The 18,660-nt window shown below is 38.5% G+C and overlaps 1 protein-coding gene across 3 annotated transcripts in view; it reads left to right on the top strand.

Annotated features, from left to right (window-relative positions):
* The window catches only part of MOCOS (molybdenum cofactor sulfurase), a 209,278-nt gene that overhangs the window by 122,486 nt on the left and 68,132 nt on the right, over window positions 1-18,660 (top strand). The window lies entirely within an intron of this gene.

Below are 18,660 nucleotides of genomic sequence, written 5' to 3'. Positions count from 1 at the left end.
GTGGATATCCGTGGATGACAGGGTAGAAGAGAAGCATGAAAAAATAGTATGTTGAGATCTGTCAGTTGTCAAAAATGTGAATTGGCTTTGAATTTTCATATTTACAATCCTTCCATTAAAAATGTAAATCAAAAATTTAGGAATATTTATATTTTCAATTAATTTTTTTTTTCACACTGCTAAAATATAGAAAGATAAAGAAAGACAAGAAAACATAGACCAAATGAGAAAACAAGAAGAAGCCTATATGGAGAAGAAAATTGAAAAATTAAATAAAAAATGGTTTTGACAAATAGTGGAATTTTAAAACTTCAGCGCTTGTGGTGTAGTCTAGGTACTTTAGTGGTCTGTAGTCAAATTCAGGAGTGCCACACTGAAAAGCAAAAGTGCCAGCACTGCCTATTTACAGATATAGAAACCAGAGAAATCCATAGTGGAAGAAAAAATGGAATTTTCTGAAGGATTTTAATCACCACATGATCCAAGGATTTTCCATAAAGTTGGGCTAGTCCTAGACCATTATACATGGCCAAAGATAAATTAAGCTTGTGTTCCAGATAAGTAGGAACTTTTAACATCCTCCTGCTAAAACTTTTGTGATTATGCTTACGTTTATGTGTGTGTAAGTAGAAAAATTTCCATGTGATGTGTTTTTGTTAATTCGATTTTAATCATACAGAAGAGAAATGAAACAAGCCACTCAAAGTTGATAGTAGCACATGGCACAACTACAGTCATGTTCAGATTTTTCCATCATAAAATGCATTTTGTGTGCCCATGTTTCAAAGCTGATGTGAAGGGTAGCTCAGCCCTGTCAGGTCTCTTGGCCCTTCTGTGCAGGCTGTGAGACGAAGGCTGTGGGGGCCTTCAATTTGTGTAGGCATTGAATATATCTGTGCCTGGCAAGACTGATGCAACAAGAGATTCAGGGCTTTGCAGTTGCCATCTTCGTCTCACCATCCTTTTGTCCCCTGAACATCATTGACAACATGGAGTTTTGCAGGTTATTTAATTTCTGTCAAAGGCTCAGCATTCCTTTTGAACAGAGATTATTAGCATTTGGGTGTACAGAACAAAGCCATTGCATGCTGTAGAAGCATTTCCTAATCCAGAAGGACTGCAGATTTGTTTTAAGCCTCTTTATGCATATTTCTTCCACTTCAACTGTCAGAGTTTTCAGTGGCAAAATGCACTGTCAAATGTGAATCACTTTTGAATCTCACTTTGCTGTAGCTACTGGAGCACTTGCTTTGCACTCCCCAAACACAAAAAATTATTCTCATTCTGGGTTGGAAATAGCCTGGAGTAGAAACAGGCAAAAACCCAAAGTATTGTTGTTATTAATCATGTCCTAATGTGTAATAAAAGCACTGCTGAAGTTCTTAGGGGATGTGCTGTAGCTGGATTATTCTGGTGTAATTATTGAAGATGGGGAGGGAAATCACTAATGGAAGGTAACTCAGAGTTTCAGTGTTAGTCAGTGTTGTGAAACATACCAATCAGTTTCTGACTGATATCATCTGAATAAATCCTTGACCTGTCTCAGCTTCCATTTAGAACAAGGCACATTTCCTGCCAGAATTGCATAATTATGTGCATGTGTATTTAAACCATTCCCAGAGGTCTTGCATCTATATGATTTTTAAACTTATGGTTTATGATATGTATTTTTGTTAGTAAATTTTATTCTGCTTTAAAAATGAAACTAAGGCACATCACTTGCTCCTTATTGTTATAAGGTTTACTTTGATTATAATGTCTGTTCAAGAAACATTAATTCACTTCAGAAGAAAATATAATATATATGGGAAGAAATTTTAAAATGCAGGCTGTCTCCTAAGTATGATGAATTGAAAATTGTTTTTAAATTTACCAGATGCTTGATAGGTTGTTGGAGAGTAAAGGTTATATTGACTTTCATAAAGACAATTGTACCACAAAACAACCAAAGCAAAATGTAGTTCAGGATGTTAAATGGTGATGCTAACTTAGTTTTTTAACTTGGTCTTTGGAACTTTTGTTGTGTTTTGCCCTGGTACAGCAAGGACTGGTTGCAGTCAGTTATGGGATGTTTGTCAGCCTGCATTTAATGGTACTGCAGAGATTCTCAGTGTTGTGTTTAAACACTTAAGATCATGCAAGTCATCCAGTTTAGGGGCCAGGAAAAAAAAAAAAGAGTTCTCTTACATAAGATTGTCAGGGATTAGTGGGATTTCTTTTGTGTGGAGGTTGTTACATCATCCTGCTGTTGTCTGATCACGTCACCTAAACATGCACCATGGGTGTGATGCTTTCATCCTTAGTTACTGCTTTCATCCTTAGTGCTCCTTTCATTCATACTTTTAATGGATTTGGGGGTTCACTAATGTGAACACCAACTGTACAGTCTAAATTTCTTGCAAGTATGCCTGTCTTTCTTTCTACATGTGGTATTATATAAAAAGGTAGTTTTCCAGGCTTACATCAGATGGCTGCTGTAAAACTAAGCTGTGACCTACTGATGAATCAGAACCTCTACAGAGGAATTACCTGCACTTGTTCCCTTTCAGATTTGCAACATGACATTGTGCTTCACTGTGAGTACCTCATCTGTGTGGACACTTTGCTGAATGCTTCCATTGAAGTCAATGGGGCCACGAAAAGAAGTCTAATAGCTCAGGAGCTAGGCGAGGAATTGGGAGACTTGAGTTCCTTTCCTTGGCCACAAAATTTACTTGACATTTATTAAATCATGTAAATACTAATATTAAGGGGAACAGGGAGTTAGGTAACTGAATATGTTTTCAGATCTGTGTTTAACCTCTGGATGGCATTTACCTTATCTTGTTGTCAACACTGATGCCTGAGGTACCATTTTGATTCCCGTTGAAATCAGTGGAACAGACAGTGACTTCACCAGCCTGATCCCTCTGAATTTTTAGAAATTTAGGATGAGAGGAGGTATAGCCAGCAGTAGCAGCTCTTTTCTTTGTCTATCAAAGGAGCTTAGATGATTACCTTAGTGTGGTATAGGACATTTCTTTAATTTTATATAACTTTCCTGCTAATGATCCCTTTGGGACTAGAAAGATGAACTGCCACATTAGTTAAGGTGGAAATAGTGTTTTGGGATTTTTTTGCTTCACTTAAATCTGCAGCTTCTTTTGAGCCGGGCAGGTTCTACATTTCCTGTGGCTGAAATAAACCAGTAAAGCATAACAGGAAATGTTCTGCAAGAACCCTGAGGAGCATGAAGTTTTCTATTTGTGAAACCTTTATCTGTCCATTACTCTAGCAATGATTTCTGATTTCCAATATATATTTCATGCTTCAAATCCAGGTTTATTCAGGTAGATGTTGCTTTCTCTGAGGGGGAAAGGCTCACAGTCTGACAGCAAACTATCCTGCAAAGGCAAAAAAAAATTCTGTCTCCAGGGTGAAAATGTGCCTGTTATGGTAAAAAAAGATGTCTTATATAAAGAACTTGTGTGTACAGCTGATTTCAGAAGTCCGTGGTGGTTTTCATTTTCAAATGACTGGTTACAGCAGATTAGGAGGAAAGAAAGCTCAGTTGGTTCTTTTGGGTCAAAAGATGCCATTGTTGGGACTGTGGTTAATTTATTAGGAAGAACAGGCTCAATTTAGTACACATTTACTAATGGCTATGGATGAAATTAAAACAATTACAGAGGCAGTATTACAAAATGAGCAAGGAGGTGAGGCAGTTTTGTGCAACTGCCTGGAAATACAGCCAAGCATATACAATGTGTTTGAAAGGCAAGTCTGGATTAATGAATGGGGCTACTTTTTTTACTGTAGATACAGAAACTGTTCCCAGTTCTGCCTAAGGTAGCATGGTAAAATCCATCACTTCCCAGAAATAAAGGGGGAGAGATTGTTGTACCCTCCATTGAGAGACAAAGTCTATAAGACCAAGTGTTCAATAAAGGCCATAGGAATATTAACAGCAGTCACGGGTAATGGAACTCAGATCTACTCATTCCTACAATGATGCAGCATTGCCTACATATGGCCAAAGGATGTCTTGGAAAAGAAGTACTTTCTGTCTGTAATAACTTTTTCCCAAGATCATTTTCTGTGTCAGATATAGTTAGGACCTGAAAGACTTGTCATTTTCATTACAAAGTTGTCATTATCACTGCTAAGATATAAAGTCCTATGAAACCATCTTTTTCAAAGGAGAACAGAAGTGACAGCTTTTAGACTTGGGGGCAGACCTTCCAAAGACTTTTTGATGCCTCAAGTGATTGATTAGGTGAGGGATCTTGTTATTCTTAGAATATCCTTTTGAAATGGGAAGAAAAAAATCTTGTTCAGCTGTATTCTTAAAACCCGCATATGAAATATTCCAGAATTGTCTCTGTATAGTTACAACTAAAACCTGGAAGGAAAATAGCAAATAAAATTACACATAAATTAATTCCATTACATTTTAAACAGTGTCATGTATTGCTAATTATTTTTTGCTGCATCTTGATATACTAACTAGGAAATAAAATGTTACCTAGTGGATACTAATTTCCTTTACTGATAAGGTGAACAATTTTCTTATTAACATGCGCCTGGAAAATGAACCTTGACATGGTGGTGAAATAATTCAGTTTTCTGAAAAACTGGAGCGCATTGGGGTTAGAGAAGGGATCAGTGTTTTGGCATTTGTGGAAGAGGTCTGGCTTGTGTTAGGAGTGCTCACTTAAGCCATCCCCCAGAGATCTCAGGGTCCCACTCTACTGGCTACCATGGCAAAGATTACCTTATTTCATTTAGTACATTTTTAATTTCCTAGCTAACTGGATCCAGCTGTTTCAGCCCTTCATGCAACACAGAGATTTTATGCTAAATCCAAAGGGGCTAAATTAAAGTGAAATGAAATTTGCATATCGTGTAAAACTCGACTTGTTCAGCAGATCCAGATTATATGGTGCTAATCACAAACACTAGACAGAGTAAATCCTCTTGAAGTCACCCTGGGGTTAAGTCAAATGCTTTACACTCTTTGACACATACCCATGAAATATGTAATCAAGTCTGTTTGACGTCCTCTCCTAATTATGTGTGTGTATTTTAAGCAGATGCTTTTCCAGCTGATCTGCGCCTTTTGAGATTTTTTTTTCATTATTAATCAGAAAATCATGCTGTATGTTAACGGCAAGTGCCAATTATGAGAAACTAATATTAGTTTCTTTGCTTAGAAGCTGTGCTTTTGCAAATAAGACCATTGCCAAATAACATATAGATGTAAAGAAAATATAAGAACCTCTGAATGTTTTACATCAGGGGCACAATTATTCTAGCACGCATTGCACTATTTCAGCCTAAAACTAAAATTTACTTTTTCCATATAATAGTTTAAGAAGCTCTCTGTTGGAAGTAGGAAGGACTGCTTGTTTTCACAAAAGTTATTATTTAAATGATAAAAACATTTTTCCCAAAGACTCTAGCCTCATAACTCCTGTCAAGAATGTTAATATATAAGCTTATTTATATATTTTATAACTTTTCTGAGTCTCATTACTCAGTGAGATAATATCAGGAGACAAATTTAACTAAGTTGGGAGTCACTGAGTTTTAAGTAAATGCCATTTGTATTGTGACTATGTAAAAGCAGTCTTCAGAAAGGACTAGTGACCTAGTTGGTTCTATCCTGCTCTTCAGCTGAAGGATGCAAACGTCCACTTTCATTTCACTGAAATTTCAAACTGAATATTTTCCCTTCAGTGTGTTTAGCAGAGACATCTACTGGCAAATTGTTCACTGGCATTCTCCTCCTCAGGTCCTACACTGCCATTTCTTACATCTCTGAAGCAGAGACTTGCTAACAGGGAAATGACTACTTTGAACCTTTTAGATGTGCTGCAGCATTCAATTTATTGTTTGGGAAGAAGTGTTAAGTAGTATATCAACAGATACAAAATCAATAAAGGCAAAATAAAATTTTCCTATTTTCTTGCTAATGTTACTTCCTCTTGAACTGCCAAGCTACTTTTAGCAGAAATGTGCCTATCAGAGAAAAGGAGTTTATGATCCATTATAGATGAACAGGACTAATTGCAAATCACGTAATAATTGTCGTCAGTCTCCATTGATTTTGATTCAGTCAATATAAAATGAAAAGAAGGAAATCACAGGATATAATTGGAAGAGCTGTTTTGCCTACAGGGATTGGTTTCGTGTCTACTGCTTGCACCACACTCGCAGTTTATTTTTTCAATTAAGGTCTGCCTCAGCTGTCACCTTTGCCCAGTTGTTAATGGCTCTCAATAGAGCCATGCTAGATATGGGTTCAGCTCTTGAGCACCACCTGCTCTAGTTCTGGTTTAAACAGTTAGAGGCTGTTCAAGTGGAATAAGACTCACACAAACAAAGCTACCAGAAAGTCCCCCTTGGGCTTAGGCCCTGCAGGAGCCCCTGGGAATACACCTGGGCCTCTTCTGCAGTCCAGCCTTGCTACCCCCCCAGGAGACACTCACATACCTTGGGGTGGGCATCACTTTGCAGAGGTGCAAAAGCAGAACTGAAAGGACACAGATGATTGATTGCATGGCCCCAACAAAAGATGTCTAAATATTTCAAAATTAGCCTTTGCATTTTTGGGTAACCTGTGGATTCAAGACACTAAGTAGCATCTCATCCTTCCAGTTGGAATGGGTGCATTTTCTCACAATCACTACTGGTAAAATATATTTAAAGGCCTTATCTGAGGCCTGCTCAGATAAGTGAATTTTTTCAGATTGGCTTCATTCAAGTAAAATATCCCTATTCTCTGAACCTACTGACCCTACTGAACCTACTTTGTGCATTTGTGTGCTACATTCCTACATACATTCATTTTACGTTACTCTAGGTTTATATGCATTTGTAATGACATTTCAGTTCTGTTATGCTTTCAGGACTCTGTGTGCACCTTGCCTAGTTCCAGATTTGAGATCCACACATCTGATCTTCCATATCACATCCCGTATTCCCCATTTTCATCCACATCCTAATTTCCACTAAAGGAAGAGTTTACTGGGCAAAGAAGCTCCATTTGTAAGCTGCTTTAATTGCAATTGTTGCAATTCTATGAGCTGGTAAAATATTTTTGGAAGATATCCTCTGCTCCTCCTTTTCCCTTTCCTTAGATATTTTCACAAGCAAACTAAGTTGAGTATTGTCACAAGGGCTGATGTGAACCATCTTTATGTTAGAAGGACTTTGCTACCATAACTACACTAGCAAAACCTTTAAGGCAAAAAAACCTATTTGCTTCTGAGTGTCCAGCAGCACAACACAGTATTTCAGTAATGATGTTCAAGCATTTGAACAGGCTGCTTAGGGAAGTTTTGGAATCACTGTCCCTGCAAGTATTCAAAAAATGCTTAGGTGTGGTGCTTAGGGATATGGTTTAGTAGTGGATTTGGCAGTGATGGGTTAATGGTTGGACTTGATCTTGGAGACCGTTTCCAACCTTAATGATTCTATGATTCTATGATATAAACTGTCGTAGTTTATTGATGCTAGTGGAGACATGGTAGTTGATACCACCTGTCCCTAAATCTTTGGCTAAGATCATGGAGATGTTGCTTGAAAAGCTGTCATTTATAGGCGGGTTTGACAAATATCGTCAGAGTACAGACCCGTAACAATTGAGCTGGTTTCACTCCTTGGACATGGCTAGTTCACACCTTAAAAGAACTTCATCCCAGAAATTAAAGAGCTAGGCTGGGGATCAGAGCTGGTTTTATTTATAGAAATAAGTTTTCATAAATTTTGGCAACACTCTACAGTGGTATGATCTTCCTTCCATACTGTATAAAGAAAAATTGGAGCAAATTGATTCTAGGTGAGTGAATAAACAGCGTAGGATGGGTACTCACACAGATGTATTTGAGCCTGTTTTGGCAGGGAGGTGGAAGTCTGCTTTGAAAGGGTTTTTTTTTTCAATATAGTTCACATAAATACAACAATGATTTTTTTTCCTTCTTGTGACTATATGTTAAGCAGTGAAACTCAGTTTCTAATTAGTAGAGAGCCTGGGCCCAAGGGTCAGTAATTTACTTTCTAAAGTATACCAAAACTTTTTATTTGGGCAACTGAAAGCAACAGGCCAGTGCCTTTTCAGGGTGCTTCCAAGCACCTGCTTTTAATTTTTTACATTTATTTTTCCCTTTTCCCCCTCTTCACATTAGTGGAAGTTTTGTTGCAGTCATTTTTGTTGGATTTTGGAAACTGGTATCATCTCTGTTCATGGAGATGTCTTCAACAATTTTTTCAACCTAGTTTCAATTGGAACAAGTGTCATTAGATTTTTTTGTTGTAATTTCTTTCTTCTCTACTGTTTTTATTGTCTGGTATAAGAAAATCTACTTCTTATTTCTATTTTCAGATAAGTAAGATCTTCTAGAGGGACATGAAACTCAGATTTTACTTAGTCTCTGGTTTGCACGATCTGCTAATTCACCATCATCACTGCCGATTAAGTGATTAAGGGGTTTCTGTTTCCAGACACCCCTCCCTCCCCCCCCCCCCCCCGCCCAAATCTTGGCCAGAGCTGATGCCTAGAGGCTGAGTAGTCAGTGTACCTACTTCTGAGCTCAGGCAGGTGGCAGCCCAACCTACTAACTGAAGTTTCATCCACCTCTGTCTCCATAAATAAAAATCACGAAATGCCGCGGCTGAATGCTTGAATTCACAATCCTCGTTAGGACTGTGGGTGCCAGTTTGCCACTTCTGTCTCCTTTTCTGTAGCCAGAGTGCTGTGTAGACTGACAGAGGCTTCTAAGCAGAGTCTTGAATTACATATCAGTAGAAGCTAAAAAAACATAAGTCAGGTCCAAAGGCAGTAGAGACATAAAGCCTCTGGTAATTTTATATTGACATGGTATGGGTGAAGAACAGAAGCTCCATGGACTATCTTGGAGAATAATATGGAAGATACTTAAGTGCCGCCCTATAAATCGCATGTTTCTTATAATCTAAAATGTGTCATGCAGTCCTGATTACCTCACCACACAAGTGCATCCAAAGAATTGGAGGGTGCTCAGCAATGAGCAGCAGCACAAACGAGTGCTTACATGAACAGAGACTAAAATAATCAATGGCATTCTTTAGGGACATGTCTCTGCTTATCAAAAAAAAAAAAAAAAAGGAAGCCAGCATAGGCTTAAAACACTGTTTAGCAGAACACAAAACTCTGTGACTCTGTGTTTTCCCACATATCTTTGGTTTCACAGTGCTTGCTGTGTTTGAAGCATTCCCATAATGCCTCCTGTTCCTGCTGTTCCACAGGGCACTTGATATTCTTTTTCCTATTTGCTAGAAAGTCACCAGCAGAATTAGACCAGTGTTCAAGAAGCAAGGAGTGGAAACAAGAAAAGAAACTGTGAGGACAATCCAATTGTTCCAATGCCACTTGATTCAATAAGAACAATAATGTTAAAAGGATATGGGGTCTGCAAGCTGCTGTTGTCTGAATAATTTACCATGTGTGCAAAAGATCGATGAGGGGGCCTTGAGCTAGCCAACAGGCACTGTTGATCTGGGCAGTTAAACTGCTGGGTACATCCAATTATTAAGGAAAACAATGAAGTTCAAACTCCAGAATATGTTTTTCTTGATGTGGGTAATGCATGTGGATGTTTGGATTGTGCAAGTTCCGTTGTGAGAAGCATAATGCGAAGATAATGATTACCCAGTTAAGTGTGTTGACACATTTCTGTTAATCACTTTCATTAAATTATTAAGCCACTTATCTGTCTTTGGCATTAATGCACACTACATGACTAGTGGACATTACATTGATAACAAGTCTGGAAGGAATTCTTACCCTAAGCAATCTAGATAGCTCTGTGCATCCACCACACGCTGACAATGCAAAACGTTGAGTCAGACTCAGTAACTTGAGCAACCCTATTAAGGGGTGCATGACTTGACCCAACATCATGAGATTTTGAGAAGAAACCATACCATTTTCATTATGTTCTGAGATTTTTGGTCCTATAAAATAGCAAAACTCTATTGCTATTTTTGCTATTAGGTAATTTTTTGTGTCTATATTGTGTGTGATTTGCAACTGTGTTTTATCTTTCACATTGCAACAAGCTAAAATGTAATTGACAATTTTCAAAGCACTGGCTTTGACAGGCCTCCAAATTATTCCACTGTCCAACATGAAAGATCTCAAGTCATGCTATATGTTTAGCATAAAGTATTGTGAGAAGGGTATGTGGTTGGCTTCCTGAGTTGTGGTTGGAGAGAGCTGGGGAGGAGCGTCTCTTGTCAGCTAATCAGGGGATAAAAGGATCAGGTCAATGGCTGCATCCAGCACAGAAAGTTATCAAACTGGTAAAAGGATATAATTATTATTGGTGTCATGTTTCTCCCTCACTATTTTATGTGTATAAATAAAATAAAACCAAACCCTAAATCTCCCCCCTTATTTCTGTACCAGTATGTGAGACACTACTCCGAGGCGGTGTCTTACAAGGACCTATGCCTGCCACATGCTGTCCTATGGTAGGGCTGAGCCTGAGGTGCTGGGTCACAGCTTGAAAAGGTGCCCACGGTGTTGTGCAGTTCCTTCCTCTTCACCCTGAGCACAGGCACAACTGGTATAGCAGAGCAGCTGTGCTTGGGGTGAGAGGCTGTGTGTTCCCCTGGGTCTCCATTCCACCATAACTTGTGTTCCTTTTTTTTCCACGTAGAGAAGATAATGTTTCCTGCTAGTTAGTTGGTGGAAGTATAGGCAATAGGAGTTTCAGGGCAGTATAACAGAACAAAGGAGATTCTGAAGTGCTGCCAAATGGTTAGGGGGCAGGAAGTACATCAGATATTCCAGTTAGAAAACTGATGTTAAAAAGGGTAAGAGTAGAGGCAGCATTTTTTGTTTAGTTTTGTTTGTTCTAGTTCTTGTTGGTTTTTTTCATCAAATTACAGAGAAAAAACTTGCTGTGATTTGATGCTCATAAAATCTAAAAGCAGTGGGGGACACAATTAACAGATTGCTGCGATTTGTGAGGTGAAACAAGAAATATATTTGGCTCATGGGTTTTAGTAGCCCAAAGATGTTTTTATGCCATCCTTTCTTGTGCTTGTGATGTTTGATAATGGCTATACAGAATGAGTTAAAGTGTGGTAATTTTTTTGCCAGTGTGGGAGCTGCTAGAAGTTCCTGGGAGAGAAGAGCATATATAATACCATAGTAATAAAGGGCAAACAATATCAAGGGCAAATAACTTCATTAGACAACACAGGCATGTGGTCTTCAGTATAAAGCGTTGTAGGTAGAGCAGCTGCTGGAGAGAATGAGAAATATCAGGATGGATCTGAATAAAGCCCAGAAATGAGATCTATTTCTATTTCTCTGAAGTCTTATTTACAACCTAAACTCAGATCACCAACTGATGTAAAGTGATTTATGGCCTAAAAATAATAATGGTATTAGTACAGCTGAGCACCATTAGGAATCTGTCCACTAAAGTCTCCACACACCCTGTAAAAACAAGACCAAATTCCCATTGTTGCATTAAGCTTGCCTAAGCACCATGCATCATCCAAATGGCAAGCAATGACTAAGCAATGTCGTATTTGAATGAATATTCAAACGTAGATACGTTATTTTATTTCTGTTGGCTTTTTGATTTCCTAATGCTTTTTCAAGGTCTGTGCATCTGGAAGGGTGGAAGGGAGATGTTTGCTCTTAGAGGAAAAAAAAATGCACATTGCCATTTCATTTCTTTGTAGAGGTTGGTAATGCGATTACGAAAATGTGAATAACAATCAAATAATGCAGAGGCTTATTCCCTATGGATAGCAAAAATAAATTTCAGTCAAATGTTTCCAGCAGAAATCTCAAATTTGTCATGCAAAGTACTTCTCTGCATTCAAACTTAATGTATTTATGTGACTCAGAAACATCAAACATTAGGATAAATAGCCAGATTATAAGTACAGTCCGCTTATGAAATGATTGGAATAGAAGTGCAATTAATGAAACTGGCAGAATGGCTATGAAGCAGTGTTAATGCCTTGAGATTTAAAGCAAGAATCCAGACCTGCTTTACAGCACAGGGTGGAAGAGACACTTAAGAGATTGCTTGCCATTCTCCTGTTAACAATCTTTGAGTACCTTTTTGTGTTTGTGACTCATATTCATGTCAGAAGGAAGTTAGAAGCAATTTTTGCAAGATTCTCCTAAGCTCAAATTTAAAAGGGAACTGAGGCCTGAGGAGCCAAGGCGAAAAAAATTAAAAGATTGGTAACATCATCAATGCTTTCCTTCTGCCTCAAAGCCAGTGTAACACTACATACTTCAAAAAAAAGCCAAACCAAACAGAAAACTAACAAACAAACCAGGAGTAGGGAAGAATGGTGAGTTTGTATATGTGACAAAAGTGCCGCTTTGAACTCCTTATCCCAACTTTCCCAGCTCCCCTTACCTGTCAGAAATGTTGTCTTAAGTTGCTCCAGATCTTATTTCCCCTAGATGAGCTGTTGAGTTTCTGTCTCCTCACTTGCTTTCTCTGCATCCTTGAAAAGGAATGGATATAGTCTGAGATACCTGGATTGGATCTACTGATGTTTGTGAGAGGTTAGGTAGGAGTGGCATAAAGCATATGAAATGGCAGGTTTTAATAATTGTGTGGGTCCTGTGTGTTTCTGGGGCTGAAGGGTGCATGTTTGGGAAAAACAAACAGGAATAAGCATTGCCTGCTCAGTATTAGTCTGTGTGCATGCAGTTCTTTACTGGGCAGATAGTTTGGAGATGTGCATCAGCAGTCTGTGATCAGTGGATTGATTGTTCAGCAGATTTTGTTAGTTTTCTGTGTCCAGCAGCTAGTGGTGATGGAATAAATGTTTTAATTTTGTAAGGACCTTCGAGAGAATGTTCAAGCAGAGGTTGCTGAGTGCAACACTAGGCTCAGTTACCATTGTCTGATGGCAGAGGCTGACATTACTTTTAAGCAGTGAGAAGTGCTGAGATTCATCTTCCTATTGCTGGAACCTCTGACACTACCTTTATATGGAGAATTTGTTACGGCTGTTCTTACTGGGTTTTTTTTTTTCCTCTGATCTTATTAACTATTAGTATATCAATGTGACTTGATTAGCAGTAGCAGAAATTTTTGAATTTACCATAGTGCACTATTGCAGGTAAATTATAACGGCCTGCTCCAAATAAATGTTAAATTAGTCAGGTATTCAAATCTTAATTAAGCTTGCTCAACACCAAGGTTTCACAATACTTTGAGTACATTACTACTTATTTCGGTAAATGAATGTATAAATAATAAACCTCAGGATGGGTTTCATGAGCTGAGGCAGGTGAAATGCAAGTCTGGGTGACCTGTGCTTAGTACAGAATTTAGAGCATATGAAAGTGAAAAAAAAAAGGTAACAAATGGGATTAGTACGCCTATATTTTGAAGTTGTAGAGGATTTATTACACCTTATATAGCCTTGGAGCTAGCATAGTTTATATCCACTTATCTATAGCCTATAGATCTTTATGAGAAGGGTTTTGCCAGGAAATAGATATGTTACTCTATAGTTCATCACAGGGGAGGACTCCTCTATAAAGGAAGAAATTTTACTAGTCTCAGATTTTTCTTTTCCTGGCTTCAACAGGACCTGCAAATGTTTTCCTCCAGAAAACCCTTTAAAAACCTTCCCCTTTAAGTCAGCAATAATGATTTCAGGTGTCCAAGCAACTTCTGTGCACTGAAGCTATACTTTCAGTAACTGTGGAAAATTCACAAGGACTGCATGAAATGTTATGAGCTGGTATCTTGCACAGGTGATTCCCTTCTCCCAGTAAGTCCATACGAAGTCCTTATGTGCTCACATAGGAGCCTCTGTTCTGCTTGATGAGCCTGGTAGAATACAGCTAGAAGGAAAAGCTGGCAGTAGTCTTCCTTGTGCCTCAAGCAGTGCCCATGATGGTTTGTGATAAGGCACAGTCCCAAGGAACTGTAAGACCTTCACTTCAACTGTTAAATCCTGAAACTGATTTTTCTTCTGTTTGTGTGTTGAGGCCAACTAAGAGTCTACCAAATCTCAGAAAGGTAACTCTAGAAAGAGCTGAGTCTTCTGCAAAGCTCCTTGATGACAGTGATATAGCCTTTGCTTGCATATATATTGGACAGCAATGTATTTACTAACTAAATTATTCTCTGACATTTAATTTTTATAAAATTTAAACTTTACTGAGCTTTGGGCTTTGTTTTTGTTGTCAAAGAAATGTCATTGATCTTGTACTTAGAAAATGTGGAAATATTTTAATTTCTTATAGGCTTTCTTATATTTTAAAAGATACTAGCTTTTATATATCTTGTTAAATGCTGTCAAATAATAATGAGATGTGGTGGTTTTTAACTTCAGAAGTTTTCAGGAGTCAGAACTAACCAACATGGTGAGTTTTTCAGTTACATCACTCAGAAGGTACTTGGTGGAAAGACACTTCTCTAGGACAGTGAATTCTACATCTTCAGCAACTCCAGCAACTACTTCTTTAAAACCTGCTTATAAGATACTGAGAAGATGTTTGTTCATGGGCATTAACTCTGCGGTGATTTTTGAAAATTTTCACTTGGCATGAATTCCATCACTTTATACTTGCAATTCAAATCAGAATTACTTTTTAATATGTTAGAATTTCATATATAACAGGAATTCCATTTCTTGAGCAGTTGTGTAGAAGCCCTGCTTTCCCTTCAAAGAGACTGACTTTTATAATACGATGAAGAGAGTCATAATCAAGTCTGGCTGCTCACAAGTTATTAAAACTGTTAGTCACTGTGTCCATGTAAGAGAAGCATGAATATATCATTGAAAAACTAAACTAGCAGCATAAATAGATAGGCCTTTTTGCCTTTTTCTTGAATGAGTCCATATGTCTCTTTTAGGCCCACAGAGGGACTAATTGTGTTACTCAATGGAATGAAGAAAAAGATCTCTCTCAGTTCAAGGTTGAGGGCTTTCTGCCAAGTTTATTTCTGATGTTTTTGTGGAATTTCCTGTTTTTCAGTTTGTGCCCATTGCCTTTTGTCCTGTCACTGGGCAACACTGAGAAGAGCCTGGCTTCATCTTCTTTACAATCTTCCCTTTGGGTATTTATGCACTTCAAGAAGATCCCCACCTGAAATATCTATTCTTCAGACTGAACAGTTCCATCTCTCTCAGCTTCTCCTCATATTAGAGATGGTCTAGTCCCTTATTCCTATTTGTAATCCTTCAGTAGACTCACTCCACTATGTCTTGGACTGTGGAGCTCAGGACTGGCCATATCACTGCAGATGTGACCTCACCAGTGCTGATAAAGGGGAGGGATTACCTCCATTAGTGTAATCCAGACCAGGATACCATTTCCCTCCTTTGCCACAAGGTGATCAGCTGGTTGTTCACTAGGACACCCAGACCCTTTTATAACAAAGCTGCTTTCCAGCCAGTCTGGCCCTTACCAGTACTGGTGCCTGGGTTTGTTCCTACCCAAATGCAAGACTTTGCATTTCTTGTTGATCCTCATGAATTCCTCTTTACAATTCTCCAGCTTGTCGAGGTCCCTCTGCTTTGCAGCGCAATCATTAGTTGTACCATCTGGAAATTTGTTGAGTGTGCATGCTGCCCTATTGTCCAAGTCATTATTGAAGATTTTCAATGGCAAAGGACTCAGTATCAATACCTGGGGTACATCACCAGTGGCTAGCTTCCAGCTGGACTTTGTGCCATTGATCACAGCCCTCTAAGCCTGACAGTTAAACCATTTTTCAGTTCCACCTCATTGTCCACTTATCTAACCCATACTTCACCAGTTTCTCTGTGAGGATTTTATGGGATAGAGTGTCAAAAATTAATTAAGTCAAGATAAACAACATCCAGTGTTCTTCCCTCATTTACCAAACTGGTCATCTCATTGAAGAAGGCTGTGAGGTTGGTTAAGCATGTTTTACTCTTAAATCCATGATGACTATTCCTGATCATCTTCTTGTCCTTCATGTATGAAAATGGTTTCCGGACTCATCTGCTTTATCACCTTCCCTGAGACTGAGGTGAAGCTGACCAGCCTGTAATTGCCTGAATCTTCCTTCTTGCCCTTCTTGAGAATAGGAATGAGATTTGCTTTTCTCCAGTACCAGTCTTTGAGAAATTCTCTCAATCACCATGATCTTTCAAAGATTATCAGGAATGGCCTTGTAAGCAACAGCTCACAGCTCCATTGGCACTTGTGGGAGCATCCCATCAGGGCCCATGAAGTTGTTTATGCCCAGTTTATTTTAAGGGTTCCATAATGTGATCCTGTTCCACTGATAGGAAGTTGTCCTTGGACTAGACTTTTCTTCTGAGCTGGGGGCTTGGGATTCCTGAAGGCAAGGTTCACCAGTAAAAAATGAGTCACAGAAGGCATTGAGACCTTTACCCTTTCCTGTGTCCTTCCTCAACAGGGCTTCTGCTTGTAGAAGTCCTTCTTGTTACCAGTTACATTCCTGACCAAACTCCTAATTGCATCCATGCAGGCTCAGACCACAGCTCTGTATTCCTCCTGGGTCACCCGGCCTTGTTTTCACCTTTCTACTTCTTGTGTTTTAGTTCAGTGGGGAGCTCCTTGGTCATCCATGAAAGTCTTCATGCTGCCTTAAGTATGTTTCCTGTTTGCTGGCATGGACCACTCCTGAGCTTGAAGAAGGTGGTCCTTGAAACATGTTTTCTTTTTAACCTGAAATAGAATTTTTCTTGTCAGGTTAAAACCAAATTTTTGCAGTGACTAATCCTAAATGTGCTGGGAAGCCTTTCTGAAAAGCTGAACAAGGACATCTGGGTAATAACAGGCATTTGAGTATATAGACTATGTATCTGCATCAGGAATAATTTAAATCACTACCAAAATTTCTCATTTATTTCCATGAGCACAGAATCAGGAAGTGGGTTATTCTTGTGGTTCATGAGATCATTGTACCATTTGGAGAAGAATCAATCTGTGCTGCACCTATGGGAATGGTAGCAAGGGCAGAAGATGGAGCCTGTAAGCTTTTTATGGGCATAGTAAAAAATGGTTATTGAAACTAATCTCAAATATTTAGGGTTTAGCCCTTCTTGAAAAGCTATCAAGGATTTAATAGAAAATAAAAGCTTTTCTATTACATTTGTAACCATATGCTAGCAATTAGAAGAGAATTATGAGCTGGATATAGAATCCCATATGAAAGCATAAAATGCCTCCAACCTCTAAAAAGGAAAAATTCTCTCTTAAGCTATCTGGACTTTCACAGTAATTTCCAGGCAGCCCAATAGATTTGATTTCACTAGGTTTTTCTATAAGTAGTTTCTTACAGGCATATAGCTATTAATGATATTTAATAAATTATTTCCGGGATTGAGGTCTTAATGAAGTTTTTATTTTCAAGCAATTTAAGAGGCTAGTGTTGATGCAGTGATTTCTTTAAGCTGAATATCTTCATTTTAGAGCAAATATATAAAACCTTTGTCTGCAATAGCACCTGTTTATCCATCAAACTTAAAATTCCTTATGTACATCTACACAAATATGCTTATGTCCCTTTCACAAATTCTTTTTTAAAAAAAGTGTCTGGTTAAAAGAAGTCCAACAGATCTTCACAAAACAAGTGCTTTCCTCTTTGTTATCGGATTTTAGTGTTTCCCTCAGCAAACAATACTTACAGAGATATGTTTTATGTATTGATTCTTACCAAGAAGTGGTTTAGATCAATGCTAACTTTGAATTGTCAAGGTACTGAAGAGAAGCATAGCTATAACGTTAGTAGTCGATGGCTTTTCTGTGTTCTACTAATATTAGGAAGTGGACTTTACGGGAGGGTTTTTTTGATGGAACAGCAGTTTCTAGCAGACAAACAAATTCAGCAGTGCATATTTTGTTCCATTTCTAGATCATCTGTGTGGCATTCCAGGTCTGCTCGTAACTTTGACATATATTAACTAAAAGACAATTCAGTAATCTTAAAAATAGTACTAAATAATTTATCTCTGGAGTTTTAAACAGAATTCTTCTTAATCTCCAAAATGATCATGTTTTAAAGTTAAAGTTTTGGGCTGAAAACTCAAGTACCTGGTTTCATGTAAATAAATACCATTTTCATTTACATAGTGTCAAATTTCAGCAGTTGCAATTACCAATACAAATTTTGAAGAGGATTAATAAAAGAGAGGAAAAATTTTTGAAGTTTATAGAGCAGAGGGAATATTCTGCAAGGCTCTAGAGCCAGGAATTCCTGTGGCTTGTATAGTTCTCCCTCACAGTAGCAGTGTGAGCTGAGTAATTGAGTCATTCAGCCATAGCTGGAAGATGGGATCAACGCCATCCAAGGGAGAGCCCCCTCTGAGGGCCACAGTAGCATAGAGAAGGCAGCTCTTCAGCCGTCTCACATGTGGGAGGAGGCAAGGCACTTTCCCTCAGAGATGCCCACCACATGGCGTGGCATTCATGTTGAGCTGTGCATGGGAGGATTTGAGCCTAATTAAACAGCAGCTGTTGACCTGGCATGTTCTGTAAATAGGCATGACACCATTTGGTACTTAGTTGTGGTCTAGCATCAAACAGCTCCCTTGAACTGCAGATCCGAGGCACAGCTCAAAGAATAATTCCGTTTGCCTGCGACAGGCCAGGGGCTGGCTGACAGAACAAGTAGCATTAGCGAGGGTGGAGACTGC

Source organism: Corvus cornix, chromosome 2 (assembly GCF_000738735.6).
Source record: "Corvus cornix cornix isolate S_Up_H32 chromosome 2, ASM73873v5, whole genome shotgun sequence".
Taxonomy (NCBI): domain Eukaryota; kingdom Metazoa; phylum Chordata; class Aves; order Passeriformes; family Corvidae; genus Corvus; species Corvus cornix.
Note: the sequence above shows the minus strand (reverse complement) of the source record. Positions and strands in the feature narration are given on the sequence as shown.